At 47.6% G+C, this 20,899-nt stretch overlaps 1 long non-coding RNA gene across 5 annotated transcripts in view; it reads right to left on the bottom strand.

Moving 5' to 3' along the window:
- The window catches only part of LOC311600107, a 172,954-nt gene that overhangs the window by 72,106 nt on the left and 79,949 nt on the right, over positions 1–20,899 (bottom strand). For 2 of the 5 annotated variants that reach the window (XR_014780143.1, XR_014780144.1), the window contains exon 5: positions 8,457–8,514. This is a non-coding gene — a long non-coding RNA (uncharacterized lncRNA). Of the gene's footprint in view, positions 1–4,416; positions 8,515–20,899 lie in introns of those variants that run through there. The other 3 variants (XR_014780145.1, XR_014780141.1, XR_014780142.1) reach the window with 3 other exon arrangements.

The following is a 20,899-nucleotide window of genomic DNA, read 5'->3' as shown; positions in this document are numbered from 1 at the left end:
ATCCATTCCTCCTTTAAGCTGCTCTTGCTGGGTGTTTGTTCCCAATAAAAGGTACCTAACCCAGATGCTGAGAAGACAGCTATGGTAGAGCCCTTCTTGCATTAGGTGAGCTAAAGTCGCCAGGACAACTGACAAATGACGGCAATGCTCAGGTCTCCATCTGACACCTGCAACCACACGTTTTTCGCATGCAAGTACCTTTCAAACAACAACAACAACAATCCCAAGTATTTTAAAAATAGAAGTTATTGAAATAATGCACGCTGGTGGTTTAAACATCGTGACATGGAGAATCACATTTCAGAATAGTTTAGGGGTTTTGTTTGTTTGTTTTGTTTTTCGAGACAGGGTTTCTCTGTGTAACCCTGGCTGTCCTAAAACTTGCTCTCTAGACCAGGCTGACCTCGAACTCACAGAGATCTGCCTGCCTCTGCCTCCCAGTGCAATGGAACACTTGAACAAATCTGGGGCTTCACTGCTGTGCCTGTGCTGTACCACGCTCCTTTTTCATCTTTCTATACAGTCTCTAGATGAGTTAAAACCTAATGAAGTAATTCTCCGTTTAGAACATACAGTTCAGACAGAGCACTGTCAAAGCCTTCCTTGACTAAAACAGTTCACATGTGACTGTTCCATCACTGAAATGATTTTTAGGTATTTTAAGGCTATTTCTCTTAATGAACAGACTGAGCTGTTCATTTCTACAAAGCACTCAGTGTGTCTGAAAGCAGTACATTTGACATGGTCTGGGACGCACTCTGTGGTTTCAAAAAATAAAAGGACAATTCGGTTATACACTAATATGGTCAGTCTGCTTCTGAGAAAGATACCCTTGGGAGAAAATAGTGTTGACTGCACTTGGAAGGAAGGCTGAGACGTGGTGCTGGGGCTTTTCTGATGCTGCTACTCGTTCTTCCTGTCCCACTTAGCCTGCCTGTTTCCTGAGCTGAGACAAGAACACGCTTCTGCAAGACAGCCCTCAGAAGAGAGGAGTACCCTGAATGTGGGAATCAGGCTTTTTTCCCCCTTTTAACTGGACACAGAACAGTTTATGTGGCAGAGGAATTAAATACAAAACTGTTTCCTTTGCAAACATAATTTATTACTATATGTAACATTGAAACTGCACCCAGGGGCTGGGGACGTAGCTCAGCAGGTAAAACACTTGCCAGGGGTTCACTCCCAAGTACATAAAACTAGGCATGGCGCCACAAGCCTGTAATCCAGTGTTTGAGAAGTGGAGGCAGAAGGAACAAAGATTTAAGGTCATCTGTGGCTACGTAGTAAATCAGGCTAGCTGGAGGTCCCTAAGACCCAGTCTAAAAACAAAACAAAAAGCAAAGATCACCGCCCCACAGCCCCCCTTCCCTCATGCCAGTAAAAACAGCACGCTACCAACGCTGTAGCCAGCAGCACTGGCCTGTACTAAGAATCTGACTGCTCCCTTGGGAACAGAAATGAGGGCGGTTGTTTTGGAGCTGAGGAAGAGTGCAGAGCTGGGGAGGACAGGGAACTTTTGAGGGAGGAACTATTGTTAGAGGAAGTTGCTCTGGGTTTGAAAGCAGCTCACCAAGCCTTCACTGCCAGAGGATGAGGTGGGCCCCTGTCCTTCCTGTCCGCAAGCTGGCAAAGTGGAGAAACCAGTGAGCTGGGACACCAGTGGACAGTTCTCACAGGGTGAGAAACCAGTGAGCTGGGACACAAGTGGACAGTTCTCACAGGGTGAGTAACCAGTGAGCTGGGACACCAGTGGACAGTTCTCACAGGGTGAGAAACCAGTGAGCTGGGACACCAGTGGACAGTTCTCACAGGGTGAGAAACCAGTGAGCTGGGACACAAGTGGACAGTTCTCACAGGGTGAGTAACCAGTGAGCTGGGACACCAGTGGACAGTTCTCACAGGGTGAGTAACCAGTGAGCTGGGACACCAGTGGACAGTTCTCACAAGGTGAGTAACAGGCTCTAAAGCTGCGAGAGACACTCTTGTGGCAACTCTTAGCAAAATGTATCTTCACGCTCTTATGGAACAGCAAGACGCCAGAGAAAGAAGAACAGGGCAGGAGAAAACTTCCTGACTTCTAAACACACTGTGAAGCCACATGATTAACGCAGCACGGCACTGTCATTCAATCAGACATAGCCAGTGGGAAAACAAGCCTCTGTGCACAGCCAACTGATCTTAGCAAGGACACCCAGACATACAAAAGAACAGGCTCCACAATAAACACTGCTGAGAAGAGTGGAAAACACTAAAAGTGGACCTATCTTACACCCTACCAAGGGACCTGTCACACAGGCTGCTGAGGGGGATCAATGGGGAAAGGTGCTGTTGTCAAATCCGACTGTGTTCCACCCCCAGCTAGAGGGAACCCTCCCCTGCAAGGTGCCTTCTGACCGCCACACACACAGTCACACACATACACACTCATGCAGTAAGGAAAAGCATTCAGTGTAATTCTTAAAGTTATGTATGAACCTCCTTGAAGGAAATACAGGGAAAGCTTTACGTTCCTATATCTAGGCAATGCTTTCTCCAATATGAAAACAAAAACAAAGCCAGATGTGAAATCTCAGCAGGCTAACACACTCAGCATGGCACAGGAGGTGGGGCTGCAGAGGAGACCTGTGGGCTTAGGTAAGACAGCCACACAGAACATAAGGCCTGCCTGCAGCTCTGGGGCCAAACAATCTGATTTCTAAGGTGGGCATTTCTCCAAAGACCACATGCAGATATGACGGTGATGTCCATGAAAAGATTTTCAACATTAGTTGTTGGCAAGGAAATACGAATCAAAGCCACAGTGGGAGCTGAGTGAGGTTGAGCACACCTTCAGTCCCAACCTCAGTCCCAGCAGGAGGCGGTGGAGCAGGCCAGGCTCCGTGAGGTCCAGGTCAGCCTGGTTTACATAGTAAGACCCTGGCTCAAAATAAACCACAGTAGGCCATCGCTTCCCACTTTGTGGAAATGGTTACTTAAAAAAAAAAAGTCAGCAAAGAGTTGAGAAACTGCAGCCTTCCTTGTACAGCACCTGCTGCTATAAAATGCAGCTGCTACTGAATACTGTTTCTACGCACGCACGCACGCGGAATCGACGCCCTGCCCTAAGACCCAGAACCTGCACGTCCATCTCCGATCTTCGAATCCCTGATGCGGCCACACCTGAAATGCCGACACAGACACACCCCACTGTCTACAAGCGCTGCACGTGAAGAAGGTGTTTTTATAATTACATTGCTCTATCTGATTATCAAACTCCCCAGTTTAAATTCTGAATTCTCATTTTAGGACTTGTAACACCAAATTATTAAAGTGGTGCTCCAACTGCAGAGAGCTTGAGTCACTGTATTATTCTCTTCTACACTCCAATAACTTTCTTCTTTGGTCAGTAGAGCTCATCTCCACTGCAAAGTGAGAAGCTTCTTAAAACTTCCAACATTGCTTCAACATTACCTGAGTCCAACTGGCCCGATCTGGTTGGCACATGATCCTCAGCAGGGGCAGGCAAGTATATTTCAGCCTGTGCTCACCTGAGTTTCCCAATCTCATGAGTGTTGTTTACACTGGACGGCAGCAGGACCTAGCCTTAAGCTTTCAGCCAATGCTTAGAATGTAGGCCTTTGCAAATGTTGGTAAGATGATTATTGACCTTTGAAAACTAGCTACTGCTCTGCATGTGTGTTATGTAGGCATATGTGTGCACATGCATGTGGAAGACAGATGTCAACATCGGGTGTCTTTCTTATTCGGTTACTCGGCACCTATGGGGGGGGGGTCTCTCACGTTACCAGGAGCTCATGGAGGGGCTAGACTGTCTCTGGCCTCCTCAGCACCCAGAGCTCCAGTGGCAGACATGTGCTCCCACTACTGGCTTTTCACACAGGCGCCTGAGATGGGCTTACACAGCAGCCATGCCAGTGACCTCGCCATCTCTCTACCCTAACATTATTATTTTCTTTGTCCTGAAACAAAACCACAAAGCAGATCAAAAACCCTAACTCCAGGAGACATGAATCAAAGGACTAGCTGTGGCTGCTTTCGGCAGCATCCTACCTTTAACAGTGGCTATCCACTGAAAGCGATTAATGCGTGCACTATCTCAACAGAGACACTGGACTTCAGGCCTAGGGCTGAAAACCAGCCTTCTCGAACACACGACTCAAACACACCATGTCACCCGGTGCAGTTTAGCTCCCTTCTAGTCTCTCCTAAGCTTGGCTACCCGACATGGGCTTCTCGCTATTTTCAGGGATCAATTCATGTGCCCCGACAGAGGAACAGTTTCACGGGACACTAGCCAGAATGATGGGGAAAGCATAAGACATATTAAAATAGATACTCCTCATGTTTGTGGTTATAAAGCCCAAATGCATTGTTACCAAATGCTGTTTGATTTCTTCCCTTCGGCCGTCAGCTCACCTGCTCAGTGCTGCCTTCCTCTGAAGCCGCTGCAGTCCTTCCTATGACACCGAACTTTACCTACTGAGAAAACGAGGCATGGAGACACGCGTGGGAGAGCGCGCAGCACGGAGGCCCATATTGAGCTCCTGGTCTCACGACCAAGCTGTTGGCTACAGGGTCTAACGCACACATTCTGCTATTTTTCCTACCAATTTCCCATTACTTACGAGCAGAAAACTAAACAAGGACATGTTAGCAAGCAGGTGAAAATCCCAGAATCATTTCCAAGCAAAAAGAGAAATATTCCAGTCAAAGACTCTTTTTTTGTTGTTGTTTTGTTTTGTTTTTTTGAGACAGGGTTTCTCTGTGTAGCCTTGGCTGTCCTGGACTCGCTTTGTAGACCAGGCTGGCCTTGAACTCACAGCGATCCGTCTGCCTCTGCCTCCCGAGTGCTGGGATTAAAGGCGTGCGCCACCGCGCCAGGCTCAGTCAAAGACTCTTAATAACCTATTGGCTTAAAATATTTCTCAAAGGCAGGAGGCTACTACTGGTTTAGTTTTGTTTAAAAGAACCATCTTGTTCATGGCAGTCCTTAAAATATGTTCTGGACATGGTATAACCTTAGAAAGGCGTAACTGTCATCTTTTTGAGGGGTGGAGGGAGTCAGCCTGGCCCTGCACTCAGTGAGGACTTCCCCAGACAAACACTGAGCAGAAGCTGCCATGAGGCTCTGACTAGGGGCTTTGAGCTGAGTGCCAATACTCAGGATTTCTTTTTCTAAAAATTTGTTTTGATTTTTTAAATTTTCCTTTATGTGGGTATTCTGCCTGCATGTATATTGCATATATGTACACCACATGCATATCTAATACCTACTCGAAGTCAGGAGAGGGCATCAAATCCCCCGGAACTGGAGTTAGGGATAGCCGTGGGCAGCCATGGGGATGGCTGGGCAACAAATCGGGGTTCCCTCAAAGAGCAACACATGCTCTTACTCAGTAAACCAACTCTCCTGTCTCTGGATTTATGTTTCTACTGCAAAGTCTGTAAATAGGAACAAAAGCACCTCTCAGGTAACAAAACTCCACCATCTAAAGCTTACGTCTAGAAGTCAGCTCTAAATGTCTTGGATTTACCCCCTTCAAAACCTTTTAAATGCCCCAGGCCCGTGAAATAATTACTGCGTGGTCGTTTTGCAGCCCCATTGAACATGTGTAAAGAACGGGGCTAGGGTCTCATGATGAAATCCCTTGCTTCATTATTCGCTCTCCTCCCTCCCTAGCCGTGTTCCAAGGCACGAACACTTCCCAGCTGGCCACAGCAAGGGCGTTTGAGGAGCTCAGGCAGGACGCTTCAGTGTCTTCTAGCATAAAACACGTCCATACGCTGCAAAAGCTTAATACGGTCCTGTATGATAAATTCCAGGGGAAAATCAGCAGTGCAACACTACATTTTGGCTGGCCTATGTCTCTCCAGAGTGTTTGGCACCAACCAAAAAGAGTACCAGGTGTGGAAGACCCTACCATTGCTCTACCACGTGATCCCTCGACCCGACCCCTTACACGAGTGGATTGTATTGTATTCTATTGTATTGATATATGAGACATGGTTTCCTCTGTGTAGCCCTGGATGTCCTGGATTTGCTTTGTAGACCAAGCTGTCCTGGAACTCACAGAGATCTACCTGCTTCTGCCTCCCTGAGTGCTGGGATTACAGACACCTGCCTCTGTGCCCAGCATATGATAAATTTTAAGGTCAGAGCATCACAGAGCAAATATGTTCATGAGTGTGTGGGGGAGAGGCCAGAGGTCACTGTCAGGTGTTGTCCTGTGTCATTCATGGCCATTTGCTTGTTTGTTTTGGAGACACAGTCTCTTACTGAACTTTGTGCTCAGCTGATTTGTCTAAATTAGCAGGCCACTGAGCGGCAGGGATTCTCCTGCCTCTGCCCCACATGCTGGCATGCCGGGCTTTCTCCATGGGGGCTGGGTCCAAATGCAGGTCCTCAGGCCTATGTGAAAGCACCCTACTAACCGGGTTACCTCCTCTGCCATACTTTACAGTGAGATCTAATGCCACAGAAGGCTGTATCTTTCAAAATGGCAAGTATGATTCCTTGCTACTGGTCAGGAAAGCAGTGTCATGGCTCAAGCAGAAAGACAGCTAAGAAGGGGATGGCAAGTAGAAAACGAGAGAGTTCAGTTATAAAAAGGATAAAGTTTGGCACAGAGAATTAAGCTGAGAGGCGCTGGGTTCGGTTCCCAGCACCCACACGGCAGCTTAGACCCATACGCAACTCTACTTCCAGAGCACCCGGTGCTCTCTTTGGCCTCTGTGGACATGGCATATGCACAGTGTATACCTATACATACATGCAGGCCAGTACTCACACACAGTAAATAAATAATATTTTAAAATTAAGGTAAGTTTGTAGGGGTTCTAGGGACAAAGGAACAGCAGTGCACACAGCACACAAGTTCAAGGACAACAAAGCATGGGCTGCTAGCACAGTAAAAGGCTTTACGAGAAGTCTGTCGAAGGATAATACCCCTAGAAGAGTGGTGACCTACATTAAAGAGAAACAGGAAAGTGTTAGCATAAAGCAGATTAGAGGCCCAGGCTTGGTCCTTTGATCTCAGCATGGGGAAGGCAGAGGCAGGTGGATCTCTATGACTTTGAGGCCAACCTGGTCTACAGAATGAGTTCCAGGGCCGCCAAAGCCTTGTCTCAAAACAAAACTACAAAAATAGATTAGAAAATTGCGACACTCATCAATGTATGTAGTGTATCAGGCATGTCCTCTGTGGGTCTGAGTGTCGGGCACTCTGACTGCAGCTTTGGTGCCAAGAGTGGCTGCACTAGCGCCGTCAGGAGGCAAGCAGCAGCAAGGCAGCATTGCACCCTAATACACCAAGTGACACTGTACTTAATAAGGCAGGTGACATCAGAGGATAGGAAGACACACCACAAAGGCCATCCTGAGTAAAGACTACCACACTGGCCCCTCACCCCAGGTAAAGGGCCGCTGGTGTCCAAGAAGACGAAGAGGCTGAAGATAAGAGGAACGGAGTCCACAGCATCCTCAGGAGAAGACATATGCAGAACACAGGACGCATGGCGGGCGGAGTGAGGAGAAGGAAGGTGCTGTGCTCACTAACTCCCCAGGCAAGAGCTTGTCTCCTTACCACTGTCTGCTCAGTGTCAAAGCATCAGAGGGACCAGAAAGCTGGACCATCAGCAGATGGGGTGCTATTCTTAGTGTCATCTTTATCCAGCATTAATGCCAATCGCTAAGCTACCTTGGTGGCCAACCGAAACAAAGCTGGTCTCTGTTTTCCCAAATGATTAAAGTCTCTAAGAATTTCAGGGTCCTGCTAGGTGACTCAGCAAGTAAATGTGCTTGTCACCAAGTCTGATGATAGAAGGTCAATCTCTGGGGCTCCCATGGTACAAAAGGAGAACTAGCACCCACAATCGGTCCTCCACCCCCCAACTAACATGCTTTTATTTCAAGGCTGGGCTTGGGGGTGTATGCCTGTCACCCCAGCACTTGGGAGGCAGAAGCAAGAGTTTCAGAACTTTCAAGCCACTCTCTCAGTAACATAAAGAGTGTGAGAGTGACTTGAGCTACTACATGCGGCTCTGACTTTGAAGGCTTAATAATCATAATAATTACTATTCTTAAAAATATTATTAAAGTATCAACAAATTTCAAAGGAGCCTTTTAGTTTAAAATTGAAACCAATTTCACATTCAAAGTTATTATAAATGGGTACTTTAAAGCAAAAATGAGTTGCTGTGCCAAGATAAAAGTTTTTAGAGCCACTCAAACTGTGTTGGAACTTAAGAAGGCTGTTCATTCACTCCTCCTTTTGGAAGAGAGGGCATGGCTTTATGTGGCATTTTCTATGTTTGTGGGGTTCATTTGGGGCGTAGGTACACTAAAAATAACTAGAAGTGGGCAAACACACATTGTCTCCTGTCTCTTGTGCCAGATGCTATCCTAAGCACTTAAAAATGTTAGTGTAATACATGTAAGCAAAACTAACTTCAGTTACCTGTTTGGTGACTTATTGTGTTCCGTTAAAAGAGGCCAGGTTACTGCCATTTTGCCCCCTGCAAAAAAAGAGGACAGAGTTGTTAGCAAGTGTTCACAAAGGCAAACCCATATGTCTTTGATCGTTGTATGATATTTTCCAAACACGGGAGAACCAGAACTGTTTCAGGAAACCATAACCCGTCATCGCAGGCTGCCTAGCTTTACTGTGTTCATAAAAAAAGGTCCACTTAGAAAATCATCTCTGCATTCACTAGTAATAAGGACTTGAGAAAAACAATAATCTCCTGTCTTCAAAGAAAACCATGTGATACCGTGAGGTCAGTTTAGCTAAGGGTCTCTTGACTCTGGGTCCTTTTGTTGGACACATTTTTAAAATACAACATTTAATAGTATCAAGGCAGGGCACCTGTGTGGCACACACAGTACCTGCGGAGGTCAGGGCATAACCTGCGGCAGTTGGTTCTCACCTTCCACCAATTGGGTCTTGGGGGGTGAACTGAGGTCACCACGCTTGGAGGCAAGCACCTTTATTGGTTAACTATTTGACAGCCTTGATGTGCTTTTTTTCCAGGTCACATTCCCTCTGAAGGCCATTGTTAGGTGACCATCTGACTTCCCACTTCCTCCCCGCCCTGTGAAACAACTGCACAGAGAAGACCAATGCATAGGGGCCTTTCAAAGATTTACTTAAAGATTCAGCACAACGTAATGCAAAGTTTCTGCCAAGGGGGGAGGCACTGATTACGAAAGGTTCAAGTGACATTCACCCAGTGTGTGGTGGGGGGAGGTGACGGGTGAGGAAGCAGGGAGACCTTCTCCAAGGTTCCTCACAGGTCTTTCCTGCCAGCTGTGGAAGGATCCTGCAGCAAGCTTGGTCCCTGCCTCTGTGCTTACATGGCTGTTGTAGGACTGTCCAGTCCCTTCAGCCCTGCTGACTCTAAGGCATTTTCTCACAGAGGGTCCCTAAAGTGTCCACCATTCTCACTCCTGACTCACACTAGGGCAGCTCTTTTTTTCTTTTTATTATTATTTATTTTTTTTTTTTTACATCATGACAGCAGTCCCTCCTCCCAGTCACTCTCCTGACCTCCTCTCTGCCCCACCCCCATTGATTCCTTCTCCATTTCTATTCATTAAAGGGCCTCCAAAGAGTATCAGCCAAACACGGCATATTAAGTCACAGTAAAACTAGCACCTCCCCTCATAGGAAGGCTGGATAAGGCAACCCAGTATGAGGAAAAGCATCTCAAAAAAAAAGCAAAAGAACCAGAGACCCCTGTTAGGAGTTCCACAGGAAGACCAAGCTGCATAACTGTGTAACTGTAACACATATGCAGAGGGCCTAGGTCAAACACTAGGGCAGCTCTTAAGAGACCGATACAGTCATAATGCCCATGTATTCATTTTGTAATAAAAAACAGAATTATCAAAACAAAACAAACAAAACCCCGCAACTCCATCCAGTTTGGTCAATATTTCCTATCCCCGTCCACAAATGTATTTCCTTAGAGCGGTAAATCTCTGACACCTGGACACCATGTCACCCTACCACTGTCCTCCCCCTGGACACTATGCCACCCTACCTCTGTCCTCTCCCTGGACACCTCTAGCTCTCACTCCACCTTCCTCACTTTCTCCCTCCCGATTTCTGACCCAATATGTGTCTTGAGCACACTGTAAACATAAAGCAGATGCTCAACGCAGCATCTTCCTCTTTTCCCCTGGATGGTCTGAAAGGGACCACAGCTGACATTTGCCTGCTCTGGTCCTGCTCCCCTCTGCAGCTTGGACTCTCTGACCTTCTCTCTCACTAAACCACAAGGTTCTTAAGGTGAACCTGCTCACTCCATTGGGACTGTTTACTCCAGGGGCTCAGCACTTCTGTTCTTGAATGGGTGACGGAGCAGGGTGTAGAACCCAACGCACCATCACCCAGGCAGGGATGAGTCTACGGCTTCACTGACCAAGCACCAACCTCCCTGCGGTGTCCTTACTCCGTGAGACCCAGTAACCAGATGGGCTCTGCCTATATTCATGCCTGTCAATTTTTGTTGTTGTTGTTTCTAATACCTCTGTGGCCAAAATAAACTTGAAGCTATTAAAAGAGAAAGAGCACAAAGTTCAAGACGACTGAGGAGCAATTCTGCAGCAAGGTCTCTAGCAGAGGTTACTAAGAAACACCATCAACAAAAAGGAAAACACAATTGGTCAGGGAAGTCCTCTGCTGGCACAAAGCTGGGAAAGACTCAGAAGGCCGAGTTTGCTTCAGGGTGCCACCACCCTGAGGGCTGGCGGTGAGAGGTGTGAGGGATGGAGAAGGACCCTCTGTCGTCACCTTCCCCCATGCCCAGGGCACACTGCTCTCTCCCTCAACTTGCCTCACAAATCAACAATTAAATGTCCGTTCTTGACTGGATGCCTAGTGCCTTCAATGGCTCACAGCTGTGGTTGGTTTTTAGGATATGTCCCCTCACATTCACAGTTCAGTTCTCCTATAGGAGTGACTAAGTCAAAGCCAGTGCAGAGATCCCACATATGCACAAAGCACCCGGCTCTACACCCTTATCCAGAGCCAGGGTTAGAGAGCCAACTGCATCCATGCTTTAAGTAAAGTGTGCACACTAACAAGCCAGGTTCTAGAGTCTAAAGACACGCACTAAGATGCAATCTGCTCTGAGAAGAGGTAACGTTCTATCTGGGAATAGACGATGAACACTTAGGGAAAGCATCAATCATGCTGGAAGATAGTAAGGTAAGTGTCATTTAGAAAAGTGAAGAGAAGTGGGTGAGCTGGGGCTGGGGACAGAGAAAGCATTTAATCATAGTGGTTAAGGGGCGCCTTACTGAGAAACTGCCACACAATCCTGCAAAGGTACATCTTGGGAGAGACATGTCCAGCCAGGGCAAGGACCTCAGATTACAGCACTATGAGCCTTTGGCTTTTATTCCAGCGTCAAAGAAGAGGGGTCTTCTGGGAAGGCGCTGTGAAGATCTGGCTGCTGTGTGGACGACAAAGTGAAGGCAGGGGAAAGTAGAGAGACTCCTGGGACACTGGGGACAATGTAAGGTTGGTCTTTAGAGTAGCCTGGGCTGTGAACAGAAGTGAATGGGTACGTAGAAGATGGGCTCTTCCTGGATATAAAGGAGATGCCCTGGGGTTAACTCTAAGACTCTCCTAAGAACTGACTGTAAGATCGTAGTGGTTGTCTGAGTATCTTCTTTACTGCTATGGCTTACAGACCCACCCGCAGGTGTTCAAGGTTTGGTACCCAGCAACAGCACTCCTCAAGGGTGGTGGGGCCTACGTCACAGGGTCTCTCCTGTGCCCATCTTGCTCCACCCACACCAGCCCCCCAAGGCGGCGGGGGGCGGGGCTATGTCACAGGGTCTCTCCTGTGCCGATCTTGCTCCGCCCACACCAGCCCTGCATGGCGGCGGGGGGCGGGGCTATGTCACAGGGTCTCTCCTGTGCCGATCTTGCTCCGCCCACACCAGCCCTGCACAGGCCTAATGCAATGAGCCAATTGTCCTAATTTAGACATCCGAAACCGTGAGCCAACATAAAACCATTCTTTTTACTTACAAGTTCATAACCTTGGGTATGTTATCTTAGTGATAGACAGAGATACACAGCTAGCTAACTAACACAATTCACTAGGCATATTTTTTTTTTGTTTAAAATTGCTATCTTTACAGCAGAAAACTGGGTTTTAATCTAGTACAGAAGTAACCCATGATTATCTCTGATAGTGAAAAAGATCAAGCAATAAACAGTTCTTATTAAAACAAATAAACAAAAACCCCTGAGAATAATATGTATTCCTCCTCTGGTCACCCCTATGGAGAAGTATTTTTCATTTACTCTTGGTTCCTGAGAGAAAGGCCCTTCTATTTGCCATGTGGCCATGGCAGTCCATGAGTGTTTGAAACATGGCTCTCCACCTACTGGCCCACAGCAGAATAAATGTCAAACAGAAGCATCCTTAAAAGCCAGCTTGAAATCCAGCCTAGAAGGAGCACCAGGCACAGCACAAAGGAGGCTTCCGTTTCTACATACAGACTGCCCTGGGTAACCGTGGTAAGGTGATGACAAGTACACTGGGCATGGTGGAACTCCTTATAAACTAAGTAAGCCTTTCACTCTCTGCTCTGTGGATAAACAGGGGTGGGAAGAGCTCCTGGGGTAGAGTGGGCTGTGGGTCTGGGGACAGTCTGTCAGACGAGGAATCCCTCGTCTCCCCTTTCCACAACCTCAGTCCAGCCTAATGCCATCAGCTAGCTTGGTCTTAGCTACAGATAAAGATCACATGTTCGCTCAGCATTTAACTCTCAGAACTTGTGGGGCCAGGGAGCCATGCAACAGGGGAGCCAGCCCAAAGCGAGAATGAGGTCTACACAAATCCACACCCCGGAAATCTCCTCTGGAGACCAGCAGGAGTAGGACTGCTCCCTCCCTGCTCTGAGCCTGCATATCCCAGCACACACACATAACCTTTCGCCCCCGCCCCCACCTCTGCCACCCTTGAGGTGGTCACAGCCTGGCAGCCAGGTTACAGGTTAAACTTCCTCTCTTCTTATAAGGTCATAGCCACCAAGCACCTGGAATTCCTCTTCATGCAAGTGAGGCATTTCCAGCCCCAGCCAATGTACACTCACCTCTATCCACTCCGCGGAGGTTTAAACAGTCCCCCCCCCATTTAAGCTGCATTGCACCCACCTGCTCCAGCAGCTTAACTCCCTCCAGTGCAGCCTGGACACCCAGAGGAGGAAGCAGAAATGGGGCAGCAAGACCTGGCACGTGGTACACAACTAGAGCCTGTGTGCACACACTCTGATCCATGAAGTTCATATGCAAATGCTGTATTAGGATGTTTGCCATTTCATTTCAGGACACACAAACACATACAAGAGTGCATGCCAAAATTTTTCTTTAAAAGGGAAACACAGGTAACATTAATCATTTATTTAGAGTCACAGAGACTATGGCAGCATGTATAGAGCCTGCACATGTCAAGCCAGATAGCGTCCCAGAGCTGAGAAGAAGAAATGGACACCAGCTCCCACCCACCCCTAACCAAGAAGCTATCTGCAACTGACATCCTGTGCAAAGGGAGTCTCCCTGGGTATGCTAACCACACTTAAAGGAGACCCCATGCCCAGCAGTTAACTAAAGTGACCCTTCCGCCTCTGTCTCCTGAGCACTGAGGTGAAAAGGCCGATGCTGCCATGTCTAGCCTTTTGCTTGTATGTTTGGTTTCTGGGTTTTTGTTGTTGTTTTTGTGTCTGTGTGTGTTTTCACGAGAGAGGGTGGAAAGATGGCTCAGTGGTTAAGAGCACTGGTTGCTCTTCCTTCCAGAAGACCCTGGTTTAGTTCCCAGCAGCCACACGGCAGCTCACAACTATTCCAGAGGATCTGGCACTTTCACACAGACGTACATGCGGGCCAAAAGTCAATGCACATCAAAATAAATCAATCATTTGAGTGGGGGTGGGGAGATGAAGGGGAGATGGGAGAAAACATCTAGAAGATGGGGGAGGAAAATACAGTCAGAAAATACTGTCTAAATATTGGGGGGGGGGAAGGATCCTCAGCAAATCTGTACAAAAAGGTCAACTATAAAATCCTCAGGTGACTACAAGGTAATAGGAAAAACAAAACAAAACAACAGGCGAAGTGTTAGGTCCAGGGCACGTAACGGGGAACAAATTCAGTCTCCATGGTTCTTATAGCTCAAGCCAAGTAAAGAGAGAAGAGGGACCTGGACACAAAATAAAGCAATTATTTCCCTTATGGAAGTCAGCTTCGTTCACCCTCCCTATCCTGGATCAGGCATGGCGAATGGGCCAGGCTGTAGATCCCGCCCCAAAGGCAGTTTCACAACTCCGTGCGTCACAGGCACTATGCCTAGAATGCCTCTCCAGTTCCAGACCAGCCCTTCAGACTGGAACACTGGCTTCACCCCAACCTCTTCTGAAGTGGGTGCGCCCCGCCTCCACGCAGCTCAGCACGCGCAGCACACCCAGGCCGCTCCCACTTCTGCCCGACGCTGCCTCTCAGATGCAAGCACTCAGACCAGGCCATGGAAGGCAGAACTGTGAGCAGCCTCAGCGATGCCCACCGTGATCCCCAAGTCCACGCAGCCACTGGATGACAGAGGCTCCACATGAAGAAATCGGTGCAGAGAGCTGATGCTGAAGTTACCACCTAACAGGTGCCGCAGAGCGCATGTGGGCACTGGAAGGAAGTCAGTCAGTATGTAGCTAATTCTGCATATAGAGAAAACAGTTTCCTTGGGAAGGTTTACCACGTCAGTGTGTCTATAAGCTATTGGCATACCTGATTCTTTAAAAGTAACTTGATTTTATTATTTCATAGTACAAATAATGAAACAATTGCTTGTAGTTAGCAGGACGCCTATAAAAATGTGTCTGTAGCAGCCCCTTCATGTTAAAACAAGCCTGTCATTAATGCACACACAGGGGTGTCCACCCACAGAACAGACCTGCAACACTTTGCTGTCTTCAAACATTCCAATTTAGAGAAGCCTTTACCCCAACATTACTTACTTACTAGTACAAAAGGGGAAATTCTATTTTACCATTTGTCCTTTTATTCCTGAGAACCTAACACTACAGGTCACCAGTTTTCATAGGCAATTCTTAATGGCAATTCTCAAAACCTAACAGGTACATACATAGTCTATAGTCACTTCCGTGAAGAACCCTCCTCACTTATGACTTTTCTGTTTGATTACAAGGCTTTTTAACATCCGTTAAATAAGACATCTGGGAACCGAGGCACCATTACTTGCTATTCACAAGGATTTTTATACCTCGCACCAGTACCATCCCCACAAGCAGCTCAAGCCACCCTCACAGCACAGAGGCTGGGCCCACTTCAGCACCAGCACACCCCCACCACCTGCCTCCCGTGTCAGCGCTCACCTTCTAGGTGGCCTGGATGCTCGAAGCATGCCCTTCTCCTCCAGACTGCAGCCCTGGGTGAAGAGTGGCCAAACCAGAACGTGTCTGGGTAGTGCTTAAGGAAGGAAGCCACGGCCTCCTACAGCGCGTGGCAGCGATCTGCGTATGTGCCCGCAGCACGCGGCTCGTTATTCCAAAGGCGTGCGCAGACTTTCTCCGTGAGAAGAATGGTGCAGACAAGCCCAGTGAGGGACCTCATCTCAGCCGTGAGACTTTGTCCATGAAATAGCTTCAAGGTGTGTGTATTTTAGAAGCATCAGCAGATGTTTCCTGACCTATCAACTTGCGATCAAATTTTAAACTTATCACCTCTTTCTTCTTTTAGAGAAAAAAAATGTTACTCTTATATAATGGAACAGGATAAAAAAGTGCAGCAACTGACCAAATGCAGACAGGAAATGTCTGGAGTTGTTCTCCGTCAGAGGCCGTTGGCGGGGCAGATCTAGCCTTCATCTGTGTGTGTGAGGGTGCACACGCGTGTGCCTGTTCTACCCATTCTTCCTTGCACTTAACAATCCAGCCCCCAAATAAAAGTGATAAAACTCAAGAGTGAATGCTTGCACCACAATCCCTTATTCCGCCACAGGCAAAAAGCTGCCTCTTTAGGAAGAGACCCCATCATGTGTCTAACTGTAAGACAAGCCCCGTCCTGTGTGTTGTCACACTCACCATTCCGGCAACCTCGGGTAGACGGGGAGGGTGGTCAATCAAGCCCTAGAGGTGGGTAGTACTAGGTCAAGGCTGGCTCTGCCCCGGGGCCTTCTCAGCCGGCAGAGCCCTCTCCTCACCCCACTCCACAAGCTGCTGCGGAAAGGAGGCCCAGCCATACTAGCTCATAGCAGAGAACCGAACGCAGACAACAGGATTCAACAGGACACAGGCACAGAAGCCAGTAACTCAACACTCTGTTTAACAGACTCCCAGGGGCAGGAAGAGAGATGCCTGGCCGACCAAAAAGGGAGTGGGCGAAAGGCCCTGGCCAGAGCCTGCGATGCCTCTGGGCAAAAAGGCAAGAAGTATCCGTTGCTGGCCGAGGGACTGAAATTCCAGAGCCATTTCAAGGGAGCCTTGCCATGGCCTCTGGGATTCAGGGGCCTTGAGGAGTACTGCACCAGACCGTGATGGTATCACTGTATGTAGCCCACCTGGGCCTGGCAGAAATTTGCTTAAGACCAGCACCCAGGCACAGATAAGAGACCAAACTTTGCAAAATAAACACAGAAAGTGCTGGAAATATATTAGAAATTGTTCTGTAAGATAAAAATATTTTTCTGGAATTGAGAATGAAAAGAAATAACAAACAACTTAGGACGTATCGTATACATTAATGTACGCGTCTAGCACGGACCAGTTCTGGGTTCGAGTCCCAGTACCCTAAGGAAAAGAAATATAAAACAAAACAAAAACAAGGAGAAAGCAGCCAGCCAGGAGCTAGGGAGGGTGACAGCAGGGCAGACTCCAGCCAGAACAGAGAGTTCACATGGGCCTGGGCGTGTGCTTGCTTCCATTCCGCCCACCCACGGTTTCTGGGGCAAACAAATTCTTGGCTGAGCAGGTATGTGTGGGAGGCCTGATTACTTTCCAGCATTAGAGCTTTGCCCAGAACTACTTAATCAGGATTTTTTTTCAAGGTCACATATTAAAAAAAAAATGATGTTACAGCCTTACAAAACAAACAACTCTGGAGTCCAGGGGCTCTAAGAGGGTAGGCAGCATGAGAAAGGGAAGAGCGAACTAGCCTTTCTCATGTGATGTAGCTTTCCATCGGCTCAAAACACAAGCAGGCAAACACAGACAGAAAAAATAGCTCACTGCGCTACGTATGTGCACGCCTGGGCTCATGTTCCTCCTCCCCACCCCCACGGGCGGAATTCAAACCTTCTTCAATGTGCTGACATAATTTTACCTCATCCTTTGAGGTGGGTCACTACCATCAGCATAGCTCTTGTACAGAGGTGAACAGAAGGCGTCGGTGCCTAACCCAGGGACACAGAGCAGCCCAGGACTGGGCTCCTAGTCCCTGTGGACCATGCTACTTACCCCTCAATAGGACAGAATTGTAACAAGAGCTCCCTTCCAGTTATTATACTACTAATTAATTTCCCCAGTACCATAGTTTTATGTAAGCAATTTCCCTCAGTGTGTTATCCTCAGAGCTGGTCTCTACCTTGAAGCACAGAAAAGAACATCCCAGCTGCTTTAAGAAGCCTTGTTTGGGAGGGGTGGAAACATCCCATGGCTTCACCCACTGTTCACCCTCTCACAGTCTGGTAAGAAGACACTCCAGCCAGGGCTTTGATCCGCTAACACTAACAGCGTACATCCTTCTGAAAGGCCCTGTGGTTGTGGATTGCAGGGGGAGCTTTGTTATCTTTTGAATACGCCTTGATGATAAGAGCATCAGGTGGTTTCCAGGCATTCAATTCACCTGTCCAGTTCTAGCTTGTTCCTTGGCAGGTGCCTGGAACTCTCCAGGATCTAACACAGAAATAAGCACTCTGGATTGCTCATGTGGGCAAACAGATGAATGAATGAACGAATAAGCGGAAGGCTATTAATCCTTAGAGGCTGAGTTCAGGGCAAACTTATGACGCACATAAGAATCAAAGGGGCAGCCAAGTTGGGCACATTTATCACTCTAAATCTGAATAAGGAAAAGAAAATCTGTTGGTAGCGCTAAAGACACCTCAGGCAAAATGGTAATGGAGACACTGGTTAAGGGGAAGGGCCGTATCAACAATGGCTTCGCTTTTAAAACACACAGCTGACGTACTGAATGAAGAACAGCAGCTGGGTTAGTAATGTATGGAAGCCTATACTATTTTCGTATGAAAGCACACGCTCCCCAAACGTATCAAGCCTTAGGCTGCCATTTTTTCTCCCTCACACCCATCCCCACATCTGGATCTTTGAGTCTACAAGAACCTCTTTACCTCCCCTTCTGGGAACTTTCCCTGACTTTCCAGACTTGGGGAGTCACTTTTCTTGCTTGTAGTAAAAAACACTTGGTTTGCAGCTGGAGAGATAGCTCAGCAGTTAACAGCATTGGCTGCTCTTCCAGAGGACCCAGGTTTAAGCCCCGGAAACCACACAGCAGCTCACAACCATCTCTAACTTTTAGTTCCAGGGGACCCAACGCCCTCACACAGATGTAGGTGCAGGAAAAACACCAATGCAAACTCCCTCTCCACACTAAACTGTAGCTATTCTCACCTGTACTACCTACCCATCCCAACTTCATCCCTGCACACAGGGAACAAAACATTTCCCTAACTCCAACCAGGCAGTAATAGACTGCTTTTAAAAGGATGCCCGCGAAGGGATCCCAAGATACCAAGACACCAGCTTCTTTCTTTCTTGTTTTTCTGTTTGTTTTGTTTTCTAAGGTTTATCCTTTTTTGGTTTTTCAAGATCAGAGTTTCTCTGTGTAGCCCTGGCTGTCCTATAACTTGATCTGTAGACCAGGCTGACCTCCAATTCATAGCCTCTACCTCCCATGTGCTGAGATTAAAGGCATGCGCCACCACCGCCTGGCAAGACATTGGTTTCTAGTGTCCAAATGTATTCAATATTTTAAAGCTATAATTAAAAAAAAAAGTCCTGCAATGATTGGTATGCAAGCATTTCACAAGCAGTGGGTTACTATCCACTAATGTGACAGGTGTCAGGCAGTCACCCAGCGGCATCCAGGAAGCTGCTTTCATGGCCTAGCGCATACGAGAGAGCTCCTGCTGAATGTGACATGCCTTCTCTTGAGGACACTGTTGCTCAGTTAGCCTGGTACTCATTAGGTGGCCCAAGCTGCTTGCAGATCAGTGGCAAGTCTTAAAGCTCAGCTTTCCAAGTGCTGGGACTACAGGCTTAAGGGGCCATACCTAGGCCCCTAGCCCAGCTAAGTACCTGAAAACACTGTGTCAGGATCCACTCGGGTGCGCGCGTGTGTGTGTCCCCGTCCATCCCACTCTACTAAACTTATAGAAAGCATAAACATGGCAAGCCAAGCTAAGTGTGGCCTTCCAAAGGTTGCCAGGTGAGGCCCAGGACATCTCCAAGGAATCACTGCACTGCTAAAGACCTCTGGGATAGCAACCTGTCTGAGAAGGACCAAATATTTATTCAAAATATGAGACATTTCCTGCGTGCCTAGGTGTGGTAAGGGAAGACAGCAACTCCTTCCTCAGTTGAGTTACAGGGTTATAGCTTGAAAGCAAGCACTCCCCACACCTTAGATGGCCTGGAAACCAAAACCCAAAAAACACCCTGGGCATATACGGAAAACAAACAAAACCCTGTTGTGATTTCAGACAATTATTTGTGAGGAAAGTTTTTAAAATATTACACATTTAAAGCAGAGTACGCCACTCTGCTCATACAAGGGCTGTCACACAGTTAACAGCACCTAATTCCTGATTCTGTTTGAGGGGTAGGTTGCCCAGCATGCTGGAGACTCTGGGCAGAGTCCTTGCATCATAAAATAATCTGTACTCTTTTGTCTAGTTGCTATGACCCTGCAGAAACTAAACACAGCAAAGGCAAACAAAACCAAACCTGTGCTATAAAATATCCCTTTGTTTCCGAAGCAGACATTCCCACTGACAGGGTTCCCTGCCTGCTGAAAAGCTTGAAAACTTCCCTTAGTGCTTTCCAAACCTCGCCTATTTGCAGGCTGCGGAGGGGACCTGGGCAGGCAAGTTTAACTGTTTGGAAGGGAGAAAGGCTGCTGTAGAGGCCCGCTTCTCAGGGATATACCCTTCAGATAAAGAGAACAGCTAAGATTCACCCAAGGTGAGGCAGAGCACTCGTTCCAACACAGGCTCTCTGCTCCACAGGCTTTGCAGCGCTCAGTCAGGGTCTCTGAGCCACAGGTGATACCCAGGGCTCCCGGCCAAGCTGGCAATGCCCAGTGGTCACCTAGAGTCTCTGAAAATCTCTACATTAGAAAAGCGAGAGGAAGCCAGGCATGGTGGCGCTCGCCTTTTATTATCTCAGCACTCAGAAGGCAGAGGCTGGCGGATCGCTGTGAGTTCAAGGCCAGTTTGGTCTACGAAGCGAGTCCAGGACAGCCAAGGCGACACAGAGAAACCCTGTCTCGAAAAACAAAAACAAAAAAAACAAAAAAAACAAAAAAAGAAAGAAAGAAAAGGAAAGGAAAAGCGAGATGAGTCTCCTGCGCCCTTACCAGCCCTTCCTCTTTTCCACCAAGTATGTGGCTCCTTAAATGTGTTCGTTCATCCTTCATCCTTAAATGAGATGAAGAGCAAAGTCGATAAAACAGAAACCTACTTTTGGTATGAAACTCACATCCCTCCATTCTACCTCCTCAAAGTCCTTTCAATTCACCTGTCCAGCTTTCACATCTAAATTCAAACTCCCTGGGGATGAACTCTGTCTTCTCTAGTCTTAGGTACCATCAGAGGCTACAGTAAAGGGGACATTTACTGAGCACTCACCATGTAA

The sequence above is a fragment of the Acomys minous genome, assembly GCF_964271855.1.
Source record: "Acomys minous genome assembly, chromosome: 6".
NCBI lineage: Eukaryota > Metazoa > Chordata > Mammalia > Rodentia > Muridae > Acomys > Acomys minous.
Note: the sequence above shows the minus strand (reverse complement) of the source record. Positions and strands in the feature narration are given on the sequence as shown.